General features: G+C 46.0%; 1 long non-coding RNA gene across 2 annotated transcripts in view; it reads left to right on the top strand.

The window, feature by feature from the left end:
- Nucleotides 1-21632, top strand: part of LOC140427501 (uncharacterized) — a 90541-nt gene extending 68909 nt beyond the window's left edge. For both annotated transcript variants that reach the window (XR_011948525.1, XR_011948524.1), the window contains one exon: nucleotides 21035-21632. This is a non-coding gene — a long non-coding RNA (uncharacterized lncRNA). The remainder of the gene's footprint in view (nucleotides 1-21034) is intronic.
- The last annotated feature ends 488 nt before the right edge of the window (nucleotides 21633-22120 follow it).

Genomic DNA, 22120 nt, shown 5'->3' with positions numbered 1-22120 from the left:
AGTTAGAGGGGTGCTGTGCTCTGACTGTGAGATGTGGCAGGTCCGGGAGGCTTCCAGCGTCCCGGATGGCTTCATCTGCAGAAAGTGCACCCAACTGCAGCTCCTCACAGACCGCATGGTTCGGTTGGAGCAGCAATTGGATGCACTTAGGAGCATGCAGGTGGTGGAAAGCGTCATAGATCGCAGTTATGTAAGTGTGGTCACACCCAAGGTGCAGGCAGAGAAATGGGTGACCACCAGAAAGGGCAGGCAGTCAGTGCAGGAATCCCCTGTGGTTGTCCCCCTCTCGAACAGATATACCCCTTTGGATACTGTCGGGGGGGATAGCCTATCAGGGGAAAACAGCAGCAGCCAGAGCAGTGGCACCACGGCTGGCTCTGATGTTCAGAAGGGAGGGTCAAAGCGCAGAAGAGTAATAGTTATAGGGGACTCTATAGTCAGGGGCACAGATAGGCGCTTCTGTGGACGTGAAAGAGACTCCAGGATGGTATGTTGCCTCCCTGGTGCCAGGGTCCAGGATGTCTCCGAACGGGTAGAGGGAATCCTGAAGGGGGAGGGCAAACAGGCAGAGGTCGTTGTACATATTGGTACTAACGACATAGGCAGGAAGGGGCATGAGGTCCTGCAGCAGGAGTTCAGGGAGCTAGGCAGAAAGTTAAAAGACAGGACCTCGAGGGTTGTAATCTCGGGATTACTCCCTGTGCCACGTGCCAGTGAGGCTAGAAATAGGAAGATAGAGCAGACAAACACGTGGCTAAACAGCTGGTGTAGGAGGGAGGGTTTCTGTTATCTGGACCACTGGGAGCTCTTCCGGGGCAGGTGTGACCTGTATAAGATGGACGGGTTGCATCTAAACCGGAGAGGCATAAATATCCTGGCCGCGAGATTTGCTAGTGTCACACGGGAGGGTTTAAACTAGTATGGCAGGGGGGTGGGCACGGGAGCAATAGGTCAGAAGGTGAGAGCGTTGAGGGAGAACTAGGGAATAGGGACAGTGTGGCTCTGAGGCAGAGCAGACGGGGAGAAGTTGCTGAACACAGCGGGTCTGGTGGCCTGAAGTGCATATGTTTTAATGCAAGGAGCATTACGGGTAAGGCAGATGAACTTAGAGCTTGGATTACTACTTGGAACTATGATGTTGTTGCCATTACAGAGACCTGGTTGAGGGAAGGGCAGGATTGGCAGCTAAACGTTCCAGGATTTAGATGTTTCAGGCGGGATAGAGGGGGATGTAAAAGGGGAGGCGGAGTTGCGTTACTTGTTCAGGAGAGTATCACAGCTATACAGCGAGAGGACACCTCAGAGGGCAGTGCGGCTATATGGGTAGAGATCAGGAACAAGAAGGGTGCAGTCACAATGTTGGGGGTATACTACAGGCCTCCCAACAGCCAGCGGGAGATAGAGGAGCAGATAGGTAGACAGATTTTGGAAAAGAGTAAAATAAACAGGGTTGTGGTGATGGGAGACTTCAACTTCCCCAATATTGACTGGGACTCACTTAGTGCCAGGGGCTTAGACGGGGCAGAGTTTGTAAGGAGCATCCAGGAGGGCTTCTTAAAACAATATGTAAACAGTCCAACTAGGGAAGGGGCGGTACTGGACCTGGTATTGGGGAATGAGCCCGGCCAGGTGGTAGATGTTTCAGTAGGGGAGCATTTCGGTAACAGTGACCACAATTCAGTAAGTTTTAAAGTACTGGTGGACAAGGATAAGAGTGGTCCGAGGATGAATGTGCTAAATTGGGGGAAGGCTAATTATAACAATATTAGGCGGGACCTGAAGAACATAGATTGGGGGCGGATGTTTGAGGGCAAATCAACATCTGACATGTGGGAGGCTTTCAAGTGTCAGTTGAAAGGAATACAGGACAGGCATGTTCCTGTGAGGAAGAAAGATAAATACGGAAATTTTCGGGAACCTTGGATGACGAATGATATTGTAGGCCTCGTCAAAAAGAAAAAGGAGGCATTTGTCAGGGCTACAAGGCTGGGAACAGACGAAGCCTGTGTGGCATATAAGGAAAGTAGGAAGAAACTTAAGCAAGGAGTCAGGAGGGCTAGAAGGGGTCATGAAAAGTCATTGGCAAATAGGGTTAAGGAAAATCCCAAGGCTTTTTACACTTACATAAAAAGCAAGAGGGTAGCCAGGGAAAGGGTTGGCCCACTGAAGGATAGGCAAGGGAATCTATGTGTGGAGCCAGAGGAAATGGGTGAGGTACTAAATGAATACTTTGCATCAGTATTCACCAAAGAGAAGGAATTGGTAGATGTTGAGTCTGGAGAAGGGGGTGTAGATAGCCTGGGTCACATTGTGATCCAAAAAGACGAGGTGTTGGGTGTCTTAAAAAATATTAAGGTAGATAAGTCCCCAGGGCCGGATGGGATCTACCCCAGAATACTGAAGGAGGCTGGAGAGGAAATTGCTGAGGCCTTGACAGAAATCTTTGGATCCTTGCTGTCTTCAGGGGATGTCCCGGAGGACTGGAGAATAGCCAATGTTGTTCCTCTGTTTAAGAAGGGTGGCAGGGATAATCCCGGGAACTACAGGCCGGTGAGCCTTACTTCAGTGGTAGGGAAATTACTGGAGAGAATTCTTCGAGACAGGATCTACTCCCATTTGGAAGCAAATGGACGTATTAGTGAGAGGCAGCACGGTTTTGTGAAGGGGAGGTCGTGTCTCACTAACTTGATAGAGTTTTTCGAGGAGGTCACTAAGATGATTGATGAAGGTAGGGCAGTAGATGTTGTCTATATGGACTTCAGTAAGGCCTTTGACAAGGTCCCTCATGGTAGACTAGTACAAAAGGTGAAGTCACACGGGATCAGGGGTGAACTGGCAAGGTGGATACAGAACTGGCTAGGCCATAGAAGGCAGAGGGTAGCAATGGAGGGATGCTTTTCTAATTGGAGGGCTGTGACCAGTGGTGTTCCACAGGGATCAGTGCTGGGACCTTTGCTCTTTGTAGTATATATAAATGATTTGGAGGAAAATGTAACTGGTCTGATTAGTAAGTTTGCAGACGACACAAAGGTTGGTGGAATTGCGGATAGCGATGAGGACTGTCTGAGGATACAGCAGGATTTAGATTGTCTGGAGACTTGGGCGGAGAGATGGCAGATGGAGTTTAACCTGGACAAATGTGAGGTAATGCATTTTGGAAGGGCTAATGCAGGTAGGGAATATACGGTGAATGGTAGAACCCTCAAGAGTATTGAAAGTCAAAGAGATCTAGGAGTACAGGTCCACAGATCACTGAAAGGGGCTACACAGGTGGAGAAGGTAGTCAAGAAGGCATACGGCATGCTTGCCTTCATTGGCCGGGGCATTGAGTATAAGAATTGGCAAGTCATGTTGCAGCTGTATAGAACCTTAGTTAGGCCACACTTGGAGTATAGTGTTCAATTCTGGTCGCCACACTACCAGAAGGATGTGGAGGCTTTAGAGAGGGTGCAGAAGAGATTTACCAGAATGTTGCCTGGCATGGAGGGCATAAGCTATGAGGAGCGATTGAATAAACTCGGTTTGTTCTCACTGGAACGAAGGAGGTTGAGGGGCGACCTGATAGAGGTATACAAAATTATGAGGGGCATAGACAGAGTGGATAGTCAGAGGCTTTTCCCCAGGGTAGAGGGGTCAATTACTAGGGGGCATAGGTTTAAGGTGAGAGGGGCAAAGTTTAGAGTAGATGTACGAGGCAAGTTTTTTACGCAGAGGGTAGTGGGTGCCTGGAACTCACTACCGGAGGAGGTAGTGGAGGCAGGGACGATAGGGACATTTAAGGGGCATCTTGACAAATATATGAATAGGATGGGAATAGAAGGATACGGACCCAGGAAGTGTAGAAGATTGTAGTTTAGTCGGGCAGTATGGTCGGCACGGGCTTGGAGGGCCGAAGGGCCTGTTCCTGTGCTGTACATTTCTTTGTTCTTTGTTCTTTGTTTGTCTTATCCTGTTTTACCACATCAGCCTTCCCAGTGCTTTTCTTCAACCACCAACACTGTGACTTTACATGGCCTAGTTTATTACAGTGAAAACATTTGAAACTTTTCAGTTCTTTTCCACCCCCCTAGATTTCTTTTTTAATCTGAGGTACACTCTCCTTATTATCTCCCACCAGATCACCTTTACTTTTACCCCTTGAGTATTTCTCATGTCCCCAGTTCCTAGGATTCTATGGGAGGCCAGGGAAGAGATTGCTGGACCTTTGGCTTTGATTTTTATGTCATCATTGGTTGCAGGAATAGTGCCAGAGGACTGGAGGACAGCAAATGTGGTCCCTTTGTTCAAAAAGGGGAGCAGAGACAACCCCGGCAACTATAGACCGGTGAGCCTCACGTCTGTAGTGGGTAAAGTCTTGGAGGGGATTATAAGAGACAAGATTTATAATCATCTAGATAGGAATAATATGATCAGGGATAGTCAGCATTACTTTGTGAAGGGTAGGTCATGCCTCACAAACCTTATTGAGTTCTTTGAGAAGGTGACTGAACAGGTAGACGAGGGTAGAGCAGTTGATGTGGTGTATATGGATTTCAGCAAAGCGTTTGATAAGGTTCCCCACGGTAGGCTATTGCAAAAAATACGGAGGCTGGGGATTGAGGGTGATTTAGAGATGTGGATCAGAAATTGGCTAGCTGAAAGAAGACAGAGGGTGGTGGTTGATGGGAAATGTTCAGAATGGAGTACAGTCACAAGTGGAGTACCACAAGGATCTGTTCTGGGGCCGTTGCTGTTTGTCATTTTTATCAATGACCTAGAGGAAGGTGCAGAAGGGTGGGTGAGTAAATTTGCAGACGATACTAAAGTCGGTGGTGTTGTCGATAGTGTGGAAGGATGTCGCAGGTTACAGAGGGATATAGATAAGCTGCAGAGCTGGGCTGAGAGGTGGCAAATGGAGTTTAATGTAGAGAAGTGTGAGATGATTCACTTTGGAAGGAATAACAGGAATGCGGAATATTTGGCTAATGGTAAAGTTCTTGGAAGTGTGGATGAGCAGAGGGATCTAGGTGTCCATGTACATAGATCCCTGAACGTTGCCACCCAGGTTGATAGGGTTGTGAAGAAGGCCTATGGAGTGTTGGCCTTTATTGGTAGAGGGATTGAGTTCCGGAGTCGGGAGGTCATGTTGCAGCTGTACAGAACTCTGGTACGGCCGCATTTGGAGTATTGCGTACAGTTCTGGTCACCGCATTATAGGAAGGACGTGGAGGCTTTGGAGCGGGTGCAGAGGAGATTTACCAGGATGTTGCCTGGTATGGAGGGAAAATCTTATGAGTAAAGGCTGATGGACTTGAGGTTGTTTTCGTTGGAGAGAAGAAGGTTAAGAGGAGACTTAATAGAGGCATACAAAATGATCAGGGGGTTGGATAGGGTGGACAGTGAGAGCCTTCTCCCGCGGATGGATATGGCTGGCACGAGGGGATATAACTTTAAACTGAGGGGTAATAGATATAGGACAGAGGTCAGAGGTAGGTTCTTTACGCAAAGAGTAGTGAGGCCGTGGAATGCCCTACCTGCTACAGTAGTGAACTCGCCAACATTGAGGGCATTTAAAAGTTTATTGGATAAACATATGGATGATAATGGCATAGTGTAGGTTAGATGGCTTTTGTTTCGGTGCAACATCGTGGGCCGAAGGGCCTGTACTGCGCTGTATTGTTCTATGTTCTATGTTCTATGTTCTATGTTCTATCCCTCACCGGCTGAATCTGATGTCGGAAACCAAGCTTTGATTTATGAACTAATTCATAATCATCTGCCATTTCCGCTGCTAATCTCGCAATTTTAACCCTCTGCTCTTCTACATGAGTTCGCACTACATCAGGAATTGAATTTTTAAACTCCTCCAAAAGTATAATTTCTCTGAGAGCTTCATATGTTTGATCTATTTTCAAAGCCCTTATCCACCTATCAAAATTACTCTGTTTGAGCCTTTCAAACTCCATGTATGTTTGACCAAATTCTTTCCTTAAATTTCCAAATCTTTGTCTGTAGGCTTCAGGCACTAGTTCATATGCACCTAAGATGGATTTTTTCACCTCCTCATACGTCTCAGATACCTCTTCCGGTAGTGATGCAAACACTTCACTTGCCCTACCTACCAGTTTGGTTTGAATCAGTAATACCCACATGTCCTGTGGCCATTTCATTTGTTTAGCTACCTTCTCAAATGAAATAAAAAAGACTTTCACCTCCTTCTCGTCAAACCTTGGCAATGCTTGGACATATTTACATAGATCCCCACCAAGCCTTCGGCTATGACGCTCTTTCTCACTATCCTCATTACTATCATCCAACTGTACGTTTCCCTTTACATCTGCCAATTTTAACTGACTGCCATGTTTCATGGCCATTTTCTAAACTTCAAACTCTCTCTCTTTATCTTTTTCCCTGATCTGTATCTCCCTTTCTCTTTCTTTTTGTTCTGCAAGGGCTATTCTTTCTTTTCTCCTTTCTTCTCTCTCCTTTTCTTTTTCCTCTCTCTCTCATTCGTATTCAAGCTGCTTTAATTCTTTCACATGTTCCATTTGTTTAATTTGCAACTAAATTTTTGCCATTTCCAATGAGTCAAACTGCATCTCAGGCAACTTTAAATGCTTAACCACTGCCATAATCACCTCATCTTTTCGCATTTTGTCAGGTAATGTTAACTGCAATGTTTTTGCCAAATCTAACAGTCTGCTTTTAGTCACTGTCCGTAAGGTACTGCGTGTGGCCGTCTCCACCCCTAAAAACTTCTGAGCCTCTGAAAGAGCCATTGTCCACAACACACTCCCCACTTAAACTAAAATACCACACCTGAAAAGCAACCACCATATGCTCACCCCTCACTGTCTTTAAGTTCACTAAGCCAACCCAATAGATAGACTTTTATCCCCCTTGAGCCCCCAATTGACATGGGACAGGGTTTAGAGAACCCCAAAGTGTATCATGGAGTTCACCTGACCCACAGCTTTTAATAGATTGTGGTATGGGGAGCACATGGCTTACTCTACAGGTACGGTACAGCAGAAAATGGACCGGTGGTTTTTAAAACAAAACAATGTTTATTCTATGAACTCAAGTTAACCTTTCCAAAACAAACAGTGAACATCTTAGCAACCAGTAAATCAAATACACCCCTCAAAGAATACAACACTAAGTAATCTGTATGCCGTCCTTTTACCATCCAAAAGACTTAACACACATCCAAACAGGAGCACATTCGGATTTACATTCAAGACTGAAAACATTTATACTTCTTCTGAATTCACAAAATGATCCATAGATAGTTTTTTGATGGCAGAGATCAACAGCAGTGCAGCTCACAGACACACCCAAGCTTTCTCAAACTGAAGCTAAAAAAGCAGAAGTGGAACTCAGCTCCACCCACACTCTGACATCACTCCAGTAACATGAGCAGCTCCATTTCTTAAAGGTACATTTCTTAAACACTCATTTCTTAAAGGGTACTCACACATGACAGGGATGAAGAGGACCAAACTATACGAAGAGTTGGCAGGATCAGGGTCTTGAGTTGGATGATCAGCCACGATGATAATGAATGGCAGATCAGGCTCAAAGGGCCAGGTGGCCTCCGCCTGCTCCTATATTCTATTATGTTTAACTAATAATTGCCACAAACAAAAGCTAGGAGCGGGGAATCGGAAATGAAGAGTATTTCTGTCTTTACGCAGAGAGCTTTGTTGTGGAAGGTGCAGATTAGAGCCTCTGGGATTGCTCTCCTTCGAGTGGAGCAGGTCAAGAGGAGATTTGAGGGAGGTGTTCAAAATTATTGCTGGTTCTGACCAGGTAAATAAGAAGAACCGTTTCCCGGGTCAGGAGGGCCAGCAAGCTATGGTAGGCGGAAGATCCGAGGGCTAATGTGTGTTATATTACACTTTCTGGTAATATGTCATTATTCTATGCCTTGTGATCCAGAATGGTCTGATGAGTTGATGATAAGGAAACCACCAATCCTTAGATTGAAGCAAAACTAATTTATTGAATAACGATTAAATTAAATAGAGTTTGCGCACTCTACAGAGCTATAACTACTAATAAAGTAAAGTTGAGTCTGTTAAACAATAATTTATAATCTAGTATTAACTAATGATGTCCTCGTACTACTTCTTCTAAACTACTCCCTGAGCTGTGATCAATACTTCTCATCTGCTAACACTACCCAAGATTCCCTGAGGTCTGATATTTATACTGGGAACTTGTGGTGGCCTCTAGTGTTGAATTGCACTGAGATGTAAGAATTTACCCTTCACTGGCGTACCTATATACATATCGTTACAATAATAGCTTCTTGTCACAAGTAGGCTTCAATGAAGTTATTGTGAAAAGCCCTTGGTCGCCACATTCTGGCGCCTGTTCGGGGAGGCCGGTATGGGAATTGAACCCGCGCTTCTGCCTTGTTCTGCACTACAAGCCAACTGTTTAGCCCACTGTGCTAAATGTGAGCAAAGGTTACTTTCCACAGTAACTTTTGATGATCTGCAATGCGCAGCCCTAAAGAGGGGTGGAAGCAAACTCAATAGTAACCGTCAAAGCGGAATTGAATCGCTACTTAAAAAGGGGACATAAAACAAAATGTAGGACTCCAGGGACAGAGGAGTGGGACTAATTGGATCACTCTTTGGAAAAAAAAACAACACAGATACAAAGAGTTGAAAGCCTTTCCCCCGCTGTGATATACAATTTAGTTTGCAGCTGTCCCTTGTAGTTAATATGCATGATGTTTATGCGTGACTTACATCGGAGTTTAACGCGCTGCCGGTCTGCGTGTTACAAAATGACATCAAGAAATGTATTTCTCACATAACTGCAAATGAACTCAGCCAGACGTGGGGGAATTTCCATTACACCTCAACCTCTGTTCAATCCACCGCCAACTTTGCTTGTTGCTGCAGACCCTCTTTCATCATCAAAGCCTTTTTCAGAATCATTATCCAAATGGCTGTTGGCACCTTTTATGAGATAACTAGCTTTGCTGATTTAAAAAGTGTTAACTTGAATCGCAGCCGCCAAGATCTTCCACCTGTGGTGATTCAATTAACAAATTGCAGCAGCGTGGGACAGACAGAGCCACAGGCAGTTTGATTGTTCACTGCGTGCACTAAAATCGTTGTCTTACAACCTGGGTCTTGAGGATAAGAAGAATTTTTATTTTTGATGTTAAACGTCTTCAGAAGTTACGGATGGTCTTACATCACCCAACAACAAGGCCCCGAGCATTAGCAAGGCTGATGCTCCAGTTTCAATTCCGAGCAACTCGCATTTATTTACTGCCATTAACATAGTAAAACATCTCAAAGCACTTTCCAGGAGTCTCGTCAAATCAAACTTAACACCAAGCCAGGGGTGGGTAAAAGCTTTGTCAAGGAGGTAGGTTTTAAGGAAGATCTTACAGGAGGAGGTTAGAACAGTCATACAATCTCGACCGTGTGCAAGGAGGCCATTCGACCCACCCCGAGTCTGTACGGACCCTCCGAAAGAGACTTCTACCCATCTACCCATCCCTCTCTACACCGTAACCCAACCAGCATGTCTCTGGGCTGTGGGAGGAAACCCGGAAGACGCCGCACAGACACAGGGAGAAGGGGAGAATGGGCGGCACGGTAGCACAGTGGTTATCCCTATTGCTTCACAGCGCCAGGGTCCCAGGTTCGATTCCCGGCTTGGGTCACTGTCTGTGCGGAGTCTGCACGTTCTCCCTGTGTCTGCGTGGGTTTCCTCCGGGTGCTCCGGTTTCCTCCCACAAGTCCCAAAAGACGTGCTTGTTAGGTGAATTGGACATTCTGAATTCTCCCTCTGTGTATCCGAACAGGAGCCGGAATGTGGCGACTAGGGGATTTTCACAGTAACTTCATTGCAGTGTTAATGTAAGCCTCCTTGTGACAATAATAAAGATTATTAAAAAGATTATTATTAAAGTTGCAAATTCCACACAGTCACCCAAGGTGGGAACCGTGCCCAAGTCCCTGGCGATGTGAGGCACCAGTGGTAAGAGGTGGCCAGATTTCGGAATGCTGGAGGCAGAGAGTTTGGGACGTGCGGGGGAGGGCTGGGGATGGGGAGCAGGGAATCCTCAGTGTCCAGGCAACTGAAGATTCATCCGCCAAACATGGAGCGGTGAAAATCAAAATTGTGTAAGAGATCAGGGTTCGAGGATAGACGAGATCTCTGGGAGTTGTAGAGCTGGATGGAGGTTGCAGATACTGCAGAGTAAGATAAAGAGAATAAAAACATTGGCAAGACTCTGGAAAATATGCCCCATTTTCCTAGCTTGGGAGCCTCCTCTTAATGAAGGCAGATATGGATGATAAAATTCATCATCACCTCCAATGTGACAGTTCAGCCAACTGGGGAAATCCTATTTGAGAATAAGGATCCTAAACCCAAGAGTAAGGTTATGTTTTACTGGTCGTAGAGATCACTGTGCTCTTATATGTTTCAGAGCCTTGGCCAACCTACTGCAGGCACTTCAAAGCTCTGGAAAGGTATTGCCAGCAGTGGTGCCTTTTCAAGATCCTCCAAAACCGGAGGCCAGAAACGAGGGAAACAGCGTCCTCTCCCAAGACAACGTGTCCAGCATCGCGTAGCTAACCGCTCCGAACCAGCTCCGCTGGGCAGGATGTCATTCATATGGGGCAGCACGGTAGCATTGTGGATAGCACAATTGCTCCACAGCTCCAGGGTCCCAGGTTCGATTCCGGCTTATGTCACTGTCTGTGCGGAGTCTGCACATCCTCCCCGTATGTGCGTGGGTTTCCTCCGGGTGCTCCGGTTTCCTCCCACAGTCCAAAGATGTGCAGGTTAGGTGGATTGGCCATGATAAATTGCCGTAGTGTCCAAAATTGCCCTTAGTGTTGGGTGGGGATACTGTGCTATGGGGATAGAGTAGGGTGCTCTTTCCAAGAGCCAGTGCAGACTCGATGGGCCGAATGGCCTCCTTCTGAACTGTAAATTCTATGGTAACTTCTATGATATGATATTGGACTCCCAGATCAACTGCTTCACACTCAGAACTCAGTCGCGGCAGGAGAGAAAGCACCAAACACATCGAGAGACTTCATCGGGAATGTGAAGAGGTGAAGTCGGGGTGTTGAAGGGAGTGCACAAACATCCAAACAACACCCCCACCCCCCACCCCCCCCCCCCCCTCCCCCCACCCCCTCCAAATACTACCTGCCCTGCGTGTGGATGAGTCTGTAGGACTTTCGAATTATCACAGAACTCATCAAATCAGAGAGGAAGCAAACATCCTCATTCCTGAGGGATTGTCCAAGAAGAAGAAAAGGACGAAGATTGGAAGGGGTGGAACAATGTAGGGCATTTGAAAACAATACCAAGAAATGCTCTATATTGTGACGTATAGGATTCTCAGGGGGCTTGACAGGGTGGATGCTGAGAGGTTGCTTCCCTTCGTAGGAGAGACTAGGATCAGAGAGCATCATCTCAGATAAGGTGTCGCCCATTTAAAACAGCGATGAAGAGGAATTTCTTCCCTCAGAGGGGAGTGAATCTGTGGAATACTTTACCGCAGAGAGCTGCAGAGGTTGGGTCGTTAAGCATGTTCATGGCTGAGATAGACAGATTCTTAATCAGTAGGGAATCGAGGATTATGGAGGTACGGAGGGAAAGTGGAGTTGAGGGTTATCATGATCTCATCGAATGGCGGAGCAAACTCGATGGGCCGAATGACCTACTTCTGCTCCTCCGCCTTATGGTCTAAGAATGAGAATTTTTAAACTGAGGTGCTGTTGAGGTGGAGGCCAATGTAAGCCAGTGAGCACAGGGCTTGAGGATAAACGGGATTTAGTAGGAGTTAGAACACGGACAGTTAACACACTCAATTGCAGGATGAGATTTGATATTGAGAAGCCTTGCTGAAGGCCACAAGCCCATTGCACAGGTGACTGCCCACATTGAACCAGGATAGAGAGCTGATCAAATCTGAACCAGCTGCTGAGGAAAGACTGGAGGAAGTCCAAGGAAACGATGAATCGTGATTCTGTGGGTGGAAGAATGCAGGAGGAGGAAGAACACAGGTGAGGACACTAAGAGGAGCAATAACCACGGTAACATCATCCCTTTGCGCTCGCTCACCTGCATCAGCTCCTGCTTCACCGACACCTCAGATTATAAACCATCAGCCGCCCTGAAGGATAGTGATATCAATTCAAAAAGCCAATTCTGTGTCTCCACCCACAGATACCCCAGACCTGCTCCGTAACTTTAGCACCTGTGATTTAATATCAGATCCCCAGCATCCACAGGATTTCGCTTTTATTTTCTAATTTAATAACGATTGTCTTCCCTCCAACCCTCTTGCCCCTTTTGCTCTGGAACCTTCTCCAGCCCTTTAATCCCCCAGGATACCTGGGTGTCTCCAACTTGGGCTTGTATGCACCTCCGACCTCATTCACTCCCCATCTTTGTTGGCCCTGCCTTCAGGTGTCTCGGTCCGTAACTCTGGAATTCCTCACCGAAACCTCTCTCCCTTGTCTTTCAAGGCGCTGTTCAATACCTATTTCTTTGAAAAGCTTTGGGTTACCATTACCCATACATCCTTCTATGGCTCAGTTTCAATTTTTGTTCCTTCTACACTCCTATGTTTCACCTTGGGATGCGGGGGGGCGGGCGGTATTTCTGCTGTAAAAATACTGTGGTAGTCTGTGTAGAGGTATTACGGTACCTGGTAACGCTGGAACCTTCATTCTGTACCTGAGCTGCTGGGGGAAACATCTAGCTTATTAAAGCCTTCAGTTGGACGACAACCTCGCTTTAGTAGTCATTGATCGTGCATCAAATACATAAAAACATACATAGAAAATAGAAGCAAGAGTAGGCCATTCGGCCCTTCGAGCCTGCTCCGCCATTCATTATGATCATGGCTGATCATCAAGTTCAATACCCTGATCCCACCTTCCCCCCCCATATCCCTCGATCCCTTTAGCCCTAAAAGCTATATCTAATTCCTTCTTGGATTTACACAATGTTTTGGCCTCAACTACTTTCTGTGGTAGCGAATTCCACAGATTCACCGCTCTCTGGGTGAAGAGATTTCTCCTCACCTCAGTCCCAAAAGGTTTACCCCTTATCCTCAAACTATGACCCCCAGCTCTGGACTCCCCACCATTGGGAACATTCTTTCTGAATCTACTCTGCCTAATCCTGTTAGAATTTTATAGGTTTCTATGAGATCCCCGCTCACTCTTGTAAACTCCAATGAATATAATCCTAACCGGCTTAGTCTCTCCTCAGATGACAGTCCCGCCATCCCAGGAATCAGCCTGGTAAACCTTTGCTGCACTCGCTTCATAGCAAGAACATCCTTCCTCAGGTAAAGACACCAAAACTGCTCACAATACTCCAGGTGTGGCCAATGCCCTATGCCCTATGGGGCTGGTTTAGCACACTGGGCTAAATCGCTGGCTTTTCAAGCAGACCAAGGCAGGCCAGCAGCACGGTTCAATTCCCGTACCAGCCTCCCCGAACAGGCGCCGGAATGTAACGACTAGGGGCTTTTCGCAGTAACTTCATTTGAAGCCTACTTGTGACAATAAGCGATTTACATTTCATTTCAATGGCAAAACATCCCTATTCCTATACTCCAATCCTCTTGCTACGAAGGCCAACATATCATTTGCCATGTTTACTGCCTGCTATATCTGTGCGCTTACTTTCAATGACTGGTGCATGAGGACACCGAGGTCTCATTGAGTAGCCACCTCTCTCAATTTACACCCATTCAAAAGGTGCTATATAAATGCAGATCCTTTTTCACAGCAGCAATTTAAAAAAGTTTCTTTTGGCTGGAGAGATTGGAGGTTAGAGTTGAGATGGCTGAGTCAGGATTTCTCAGATATGAACCTTTTTAAAAATTAATTGATTCATGGGATGTGCGCATCGCTGGACAACATAGCACAGTGGTTAGCACTGTTGCTTCACAGCACCAGGGACCGGATTCGATTCCCGGCTTGGGTCACTATCTGTGCGGAGTCTGCACGTTCTTTCCGTGCGTGCGTGGGTTGCCTCCGAACGCTCCAGTTTCCTCCCACAAGTCCTGAAAGACGTGATTGTTGGGAGAATTGGACATTCTGAATTCTCCCTCTGTGTACCCGAACAGGTGCCGGAATGTGGCGACTAGGGGATTTTCACAGTAACTTAATTGCAGTGTTAATGTAAGCCTATTTGTGACACCAATAAATATTATTGTCATTACTCATTGTGCATCCCGAATTGCCCCCGAAGCTTGTCTGTTTGAGGTTGTTTAATGAAGACATATGCTCTGAACATTCTTATCATCAATGCCTGGAATCTTTAGGTGGAAAGATCTTCTCCCTACATTATGTCTATAGAAGGGATGAATAGCATTTTGATTATGTGACTCCCAATGTCTCCTCTATTGCCAGTGCTCTTGTCACTGTGTGACACACTGTTCGCCTTGGTCCCGACACATTAAGTCCAAGAACATTGTTGATGCCTGCTGTCCCCCTGGAATTTGAAGCTGTGAGGGAAGCTGAGCTAAACTGTCAGCCTTTAGCAGTATCGTAGCCATGTAGTCAGGCCAAGGTTAAAGCCATTAACCCACTCCAGCAGTAAAGTCAGCACAAAACAACAAAATGGTAACAAATCGAGTGAGGGCACTGGGTTCAGGTAAATATATCAAAATGTTTATTTTCCCCTCCCCAAGGTGTTTATTTTATAATGATAACGCTTGTCTTTGTGTTTCTAATGAAGACTTTGTTCGGACATCAGTCCAGTTGGCAGTGGGTATTTGTAAGCAAAAGATAAATAGGTAGTTCCTGAAAGTAACTTTTGGGACAATTTCATTTTCAAACCAAGGGAAACAATCAGCAGGATTAGAGATTAGGAATCATAGAATTTACAGTGCAGTAGGAGGCCGTTCGGCCCGTTGAGTCTGCACCGGCCCTTGGAAAAGCAACCTACCTAAGACCATAACTTCACCCAACCCCCTTAACCCACCTAACCATTTTTGGACACTAAGGGCAATTTAGCACAGCCAGTCCACCTAACCTGCATATCTTTGGACTGTGGGAGGAAACCGGAGCACCCGGAGGAAACCCACGCACACATGGGGAGAACATGCAGACTCCTCCGCACAGACAGTCACCCAAGCCAGGAATCGAAGCTGGGACCCTGGAGCTGAGCAAAGTCATAGATGAAAGAAAAAAGGAATATGCATTTATTATGAGCATCTTTCATGACTTCGGGACATGCCAAAGTTCTTTGCATCCTACTTTCCTGATATCTCGAACTTTATAGAATAAAAAGTTTTAGTGCAATATCTACTATCAGGCTGTTAAGCCCATTAGCCATCTCTCATTCAAATATTATAACATTCTTTATGAATGTTGGCAGTGCTCCTTAAGTTAACAAACTGAGTTAGAAAATGTTACTGTTCCTGTTGTTGCCCTCTCAGTGGATGTTATAACCTGACAGGAAACACTGCCTCAATAGATCATAAATTTTACTTTTTTTAGAAAATGTGGAGGAACTGGGTCACAGGAATGCCAATTAGCTTTTAACAACAAAGAAATGTTTTAAACATAAAAAGTTGGACTATGATATAATACTTCTTCACTGCTCCTTACCTTGACAAATGTGGTGGCATGGTGGCATAGTGGTTAGCACTGCTGCCTTACAACGGCAGGGACCCGGGTTTGATTCCGGCCATGGGTAACTGTGGAGTTTGCACGTTCCTCCTGTGGTCACGTGGGTTTCCTTCGGATGCTCCAGCTTCCTCCCAACGTCCAAAGATAGGCAGGTTGGGTGAATTGACCATGATACGTGTGCGGTGTCACTGGCTAGGCCAGTGGGTCCAGGTGGATTGCTCTTCTGAGGATCAGTGCAGACACGATGGGCCGAATGGCCTCCTTCTGCATTGTAAGGATTCTATGTACACAGATTGTAAGGAATACGAGTTAGACAATATATCTTATGCCATAATGTTCTCAATAAACACACCGTCCCGATAACCCAACAGGCTGACTGTGGTAAACAACTCCCCACTCTGAAAACAACTGGCAGATGCTACTCAATCGAGCTTCCATGGATCTCTTCTCAAATTGCCCCCAGATGATTGCCATATGAGTGTTTCCAAATTTCACACTGAAAAAAGACACAATTTAAGGTCTTCTGTCAACCAATGCTTTCCATCAGCTGTTTTCACCAAGGCTCCACCTCCAGGTTTTCCACCTCTCCTTTCAGTTGTCCTTTGCCTTGAATGCTTTTCCACAAACTCTGAGATCCAGCCACCGGTTGCTCCACAATTACTTAAACTACTGCTTCACGGGCTGCAGCAAGATACCAGATACCTTTGAATCAATTCAGATATCTTCCTGGCTTCTCACTAGTCAACTGTTTATCAGCTCGGTTTGTGGCTTCAATGAACAGCACCCGGTTCCAGTTTTCTCTGTTCCTTTGACTTCAGGTTTCCTGGAAACTTTTCTTAATTTCTCTAGTTCCTTTAACTAACTTTTCTTTAGATTTCTGGCACTTGCTTTTTTTGCCCTTTCCTCCATAGTATGGCTTTTCTTTTAGCAAATCTGTTCCCTCTCTCACTGCTGAGCTCCTTTTATTTGGCTTCCAGTTGAAAGGAAACTTCAAAAGGTCTTTTCCCTAAAACTGGTCCCTGGTTGCTAATCAACTTCTCATTTCTTCCCCAAGCTTAACTTCATTTTTCCCATCGTAAACTCTCTCTCAGCACAATAGAAACACAGTTTGAACTGAAACCACCCTGCCCTCCCACACATGCAACATATTTGTTTAGCATGAATCTAACTTAGAGTTGTACTCTTTACTACACAAAACACTAAATTAATCCCACTTAAATCGGCACCTTACTTCTAATATTCAACAACACAACTAGAGATCATTTATACCTGCCTCTGTTTTCCTGACACCATGAAGGCTGATGACGTTTATAAAGACATTTGAACTTTCAGCTAATTGTTGAAATGGATGCCAAACCGGATTTCACATTATAAGATTCTGACACTAGCAAATGACTTAAACGCGATTATTGCTGAAAAACAAGCACGTCGAAGCTTTTCCTTTTGCACTCATCAGGATGCTGGGCAAGAATATCGAAATAAGGGGGAAAACAACAGTTTATACTGTATGAGAGGGTACTGCTGATTGGTTGGCAAGTAGGCTCTGATTGGTTGAGGTGTTGCCATGGAGAATGCACCAGGTGACTGTCACGAAGCATGCTGATTGTGTCCGCGAGGGTGTCCTAACTTCCAACACTGATTCATGGGGGTGGGGGGTGTGTTGTTTTGCTTTGGTGGGAGGAGGCAAGTGAAACCCCGGTGAGAATAAATAGCCCAGTCTTCGGGTGACAATTATTAAAGACTATTCATTAAAGTAAAGAAAAGTCAAATACACATGGACATCGCCACTCTACTCTCACGCAATCAAGGTATTTGAATTGCTAAACACACACACAGTTTATGTCGAACGCACCCCTTGTTCTACAATATATCTGTGCTCAGGCTCGATAAAGCCCAAGTGTTCCACTGATCATGGAGATCACAGTGTTCAATTCCCCGATACGAACCTGCAGTGATTATGGTGAGGAAGATCATTTATCACTTTGCTCTGGTTTGTACTAATAATATAATAGTGTTATATTATTTGCAAGACACATTCATAGCCCAAAGTCTGAATTGCAGCCTAACTTGCAATGAAAAATGTATGTCTTCAAAAAAATTAATTCATTGCTTGTGGGTGTCAATGGACAGGCCCGCACTTTTTGCCCATCCCTAGTTGCCCTTGAGCAGGTGGAGCTAAACTGCTTTCTTGAACCGCTGTAGTCCATGTGGTGTAGGTACACCCACTGTGCTGTTAGGGAGGGAGTTCCAGGGTGTTGACCCAGCGACGGTGGAGGAACGGTGATGAACTTCCATGTCAGGGTGGTGAGTTACTTGGAGGGGAACCTCCAAGTGGTGGGGTTCCCAGGTATCTGCTGCCCTTGTCCTTCTTGATGGTGGAGGTTATGGGTTTGGAAGGTGCGGCCGAAGGAACCTCAACGAGTTCCTGCAGTGCGTCTTGCGGATGGTACACACGGCTGCCACTGTTCGTCAGTGGTGGAGGGCGTGAGTGGGGAAGCGGTAGCAATCAAACAGGCTGCTTTGGCCTGGATGGTGTTGAGCTTCTTGAGTGTTGTTGAGCTCTACTCATCCAGGAAAATAGTACTCTATTGGTCACACCTAGAATATTGTGTGTCGGAAGGATGTTCTTGCTCTCGAGGGAGAGCAGCGAAGATTTACCAGGCTGATTCTGGGGATGGTGGGATTGTCATTCGAGGAGAGATTGACTAGGTTAGGATTGTTCTCGCTGGAGTTCAGAAGAATGAGGGGGGATCTCATAGAGACTTATAAAATTCTAACAGGACTAGACAGGATAGATGCAGGGAAGATGTTACCAATGATGGTTGTGTCCAGAACCAGGCGTCACAATGTGAGGATTCAGGGTAAACCATTTTGGACAGAGATAAGGGGCGTCATTCTCCGCCGGCGGGAGTCTCCGTTTTGCCGGCGCCCGGGGGTTTCCCGACGGCGTGGGGCTGCCCCACAATGGGAAACCCCATTGATCGGCCGGTGTTACGGAGACTCCCGCCGGCCGGTCGGGGCAGAAATGTGGAGGGGCGGGTAGGAGAATTTCGCCCAAGGAGACATTTCTTCACCAAAAGAGTGGTGAGCCTGTGGAATTCATTACCACCGGAAGTAGTTGATGCTAAAACTTTTAATATATTCAAGAGGCGGCTGGATATAGCACTTGGGAAGAATCGGATCAAAGGCTATGGAGAGAAAGCAGGATTAGGATATTGAGTTGGATGATCAGCCATGATCGTGATGAATGGTGGAGCAGGCTCGAAGGGCCAAAAGGCCTCCTCCTGCTCCTTTCTTCTATGTGTCTATGTATTACACTCCTGACTTGTGCCTTGATTTTTGATTTTGAGTTTGATTTAGTCTATTGTCACGAGGTACAGTGAAAATTATTGCTCAGCGTACAGACCGGGCAGATCGTTCCATCCATGAGAAATATAGAATATACAATAAATACACAATGAAAAAACACAGGCATAGACATTGGGTGAAGTATACGGAGTGTAGTGCTTTGAGGGTGATGCACAGACTTTGTGAAGTTAGGCAGTGCATTCCTCTCTGCAGACAAATATATAAACGGCTGGATTCTCCACCTCGCGCTGTCATGATATACACCAGTATATCATGGTGCAGACACACACACATTGATAGACACACAGCAAGACCAATCAACACACACGACACCGCAGCCAATCACCAGTTAGAGCACACTCACTATATAGACAGAGGGCATCAGAGTTCCCGCTCATTCGGGATGCAGCCTCTTAGAAGGACAGATCTTACAGCTTACAGCACAGATCTTCACCATGTGCTGAGTGCATAGACTGGTTAGGACAGGCATAGGTCTTTAGTTTAATCTAACATCGTGTTAACCCACAGTGAAAGTATGTTCAACAGTTTCTAACTTAATAAAATAGTGTTGCACTATTTTAAGTGTTGGTGGCCTGTATGTGTTCCACGGATCCAGAGAACACAACACAACACGCGCCACCAGTAGTGGAGTCCCCGAGAGAATCCAGGGTCAGGGAAATTCCAGGGTCAGGTAGAAAACAGGTTAGCACCCGCTTCCGATGCTCCAGCAGCGCCCCCCCTCCCCCGGCCCGCTGACGTCAGGACCCTAGTTCGCGCCCGCGCTAGCGAGAAGATGCAAATGGATCATTAATACCCATTCGCATCTGTTCCCGGGATTGGCATCATATTCTCAGGACCCTCGCAATTCTTCGGTCCACTAGGCCGGGTTGAGAATTGGTGTTGATCTCGCCGAGTGTGTGTTTGATGCGGTGGACCTCTTGGTGGACCAAGGGGGTCACTCTTTAAGGGAGGTGCCAGAAAAGTCCATCAGAGGGCCACCCTCCCTCCCACAATGAAAGTCCTGCCCGCCCCACCCCCATCAGCCCCCTCACTGCCCCATCAGATACCCTTTGGTTAAAGAGACTGCCCACAGGCCCCTTAAATAAAGATACCCTCACAGAGGACTCATAAACAAAGAGACCCCCCTGTAATATCCCCTAACTAAGGAGAGCCCCCCACAGGCCCTGCCCCCCAGAAGAGAGACCCGTGCCAGGAGACCCCCCCCCCCCCCAAAAAGAGACCCCTGTCTCGAAGCTAGAGAGCAGTCTAAACAGGTGCAATGACAAAAAAAAAATCACTGTTTTAACACTCACCTAATATACACCTGGTGGTTTAGACATCGGAAGCAGCACCCGTCAATGCTTGGAAAGAGGAAACCAGTCAGCTGGGTTTAAACCCCTCAGATCTTTTATCTGCAAGCCATTCATTTCTCTTTGATATTGATTTTACTGGGCTGTGATTGACAGCTTCCACACACACCCAGCTGTCAGCATTGTTTCATTCATCTCCCTTCACCATTAAGAAATTTTGAAGCGGTCAGCTGTGAAACTAACTGCAATTTTTATAAACATCAATCTTTGATTGGCAGATCCAGGACCACGTCAAACAGAGTTAAGTGCTGTTAGTTTCACAGGTGACCACTTCAAAATCACTCAACCATGAGAGGAGATGAATGGAAAGCACTTAAATCTGTTTGAAGTGGTCCAGAGATGAATTGTGCTGTGGGTGTGGGCTGAATAGCGTTGTTTTCAGGAGGGGGGCCGAGCTGCGGGACATTACTATTGAGACACCTGCTCAAAATGGTGGTCCTATAGTGGGATTCCATCGGGAGTCCCTCCCAATCCTCCAAAACGTTGCAAGGCTAAGGATTGGGAATCACTTCCTGATTTGTGCTTCCAGCCGGTGCACAAATCAGGTGGCAGTGCAACTCTGGCGAGAAAACATAACCCCCCCTTCCGAAAATGGGAATCTTGCCCATAGTCTACTTCTTGACTAAGTGATCAAGTTGAAAATGTGTAAACATGTACCAATCATACCAATCTTACCAACTTTTACAGATGCACCACAGAACGCATCCTATTGGGCTGCATCACAGCCTGGAATGGCAACTGCTCGGCCCAGGACCGCAAGAAACTTCAGAGAGTCGTGAACACCGTCCAGTCCATCACACGAACCTGCCTCCCATCCATTGACTCCATCTACACCTCCTGTTGCCTGGGGAAAGCGGGCAGCATAACCAAAGACCCCTCCCACCCAGCCTACCCACTCTTCCAACTTCCTCCATTGAGCAGGAGATACAGAAGTCTGAGAACACGCACGAACAGACTCAAAAACAGCTTCTTCTCCACTGTCACCAGACTCCTAAACGAACCTCTTATGGACTGACCTGATTAATACTACACCCCTGTATGCTTCATCCGATGCCGGTGCTTATGTAGTTACATTGTATACCGTGTGTTGCCCTATTATGTATTTTCTTTCATTTAATTTTCTTTTCATGTACTTAATGATCTAATGAGCTGCTCGCAGAAAAATACTTTTCACTGTACCTCGGTGCATGTGACAATAAACAAATCCAAATCCAAATATAGGAACAAAAATAGACAAACAAATTCAGTATGTAACAGGACATTAAAAATGTAATGTTGAATTAAATTGTATTAAAATTGCAAACCAATAGATCACTCCTACATTTACAAGGACTGGAGGACAGAATTGAAGAACTGAAGTATCCAGAAGAAATCAAAAAAGATGAATCAGATTTGTCTTACATGTGAGTGATGAGATTCACGTGCTGGCAAGGATCTGGGGACTTCAGACCAATGGTTCCTGCAGAATTTTCCTTCACTTCGTTTCTGTGTCTGTTGTAGACTCATCGATAGAGATTGATTAATCAGTTAACAATTTCATTGCCATTATATCCAGGAACTAATAATAATAATCTTTATTGTCACAAGTCGGCTTACATTAACACTGCAATGAAGTTACTGTGAATAGCCCCTCGTCGCCACATTCCGGCGCCTGTTCAGGTACACTGAGGGAGAATTCAGAATGTGCAATTCACCTAACAAGAGCGTCTTTCGGTACTGCTACTGGGATGATAGAAAGTGAACCCGAAGGTGAGCCAAGACGACAGCAGCAAC

Source organism: Scyliorhinus torazame, chromosome 7, assembly GCF_047496885.1.
Source record: "Scyliorhinus torazame isolate Kashiwa2021f chromosome 7, sScyTor2.1, whole genome shotgun sequence".
NCBI lineage: Eukaryota > Metazoa > Chordata > Chondrichthyes > Carcharhiniformes > Scyliorhinidae > Scyliorhinus > Scyliorhinus torazame.
This window is presented reverse-complemented; position numbering and strand designations above follow the sequence as displayed.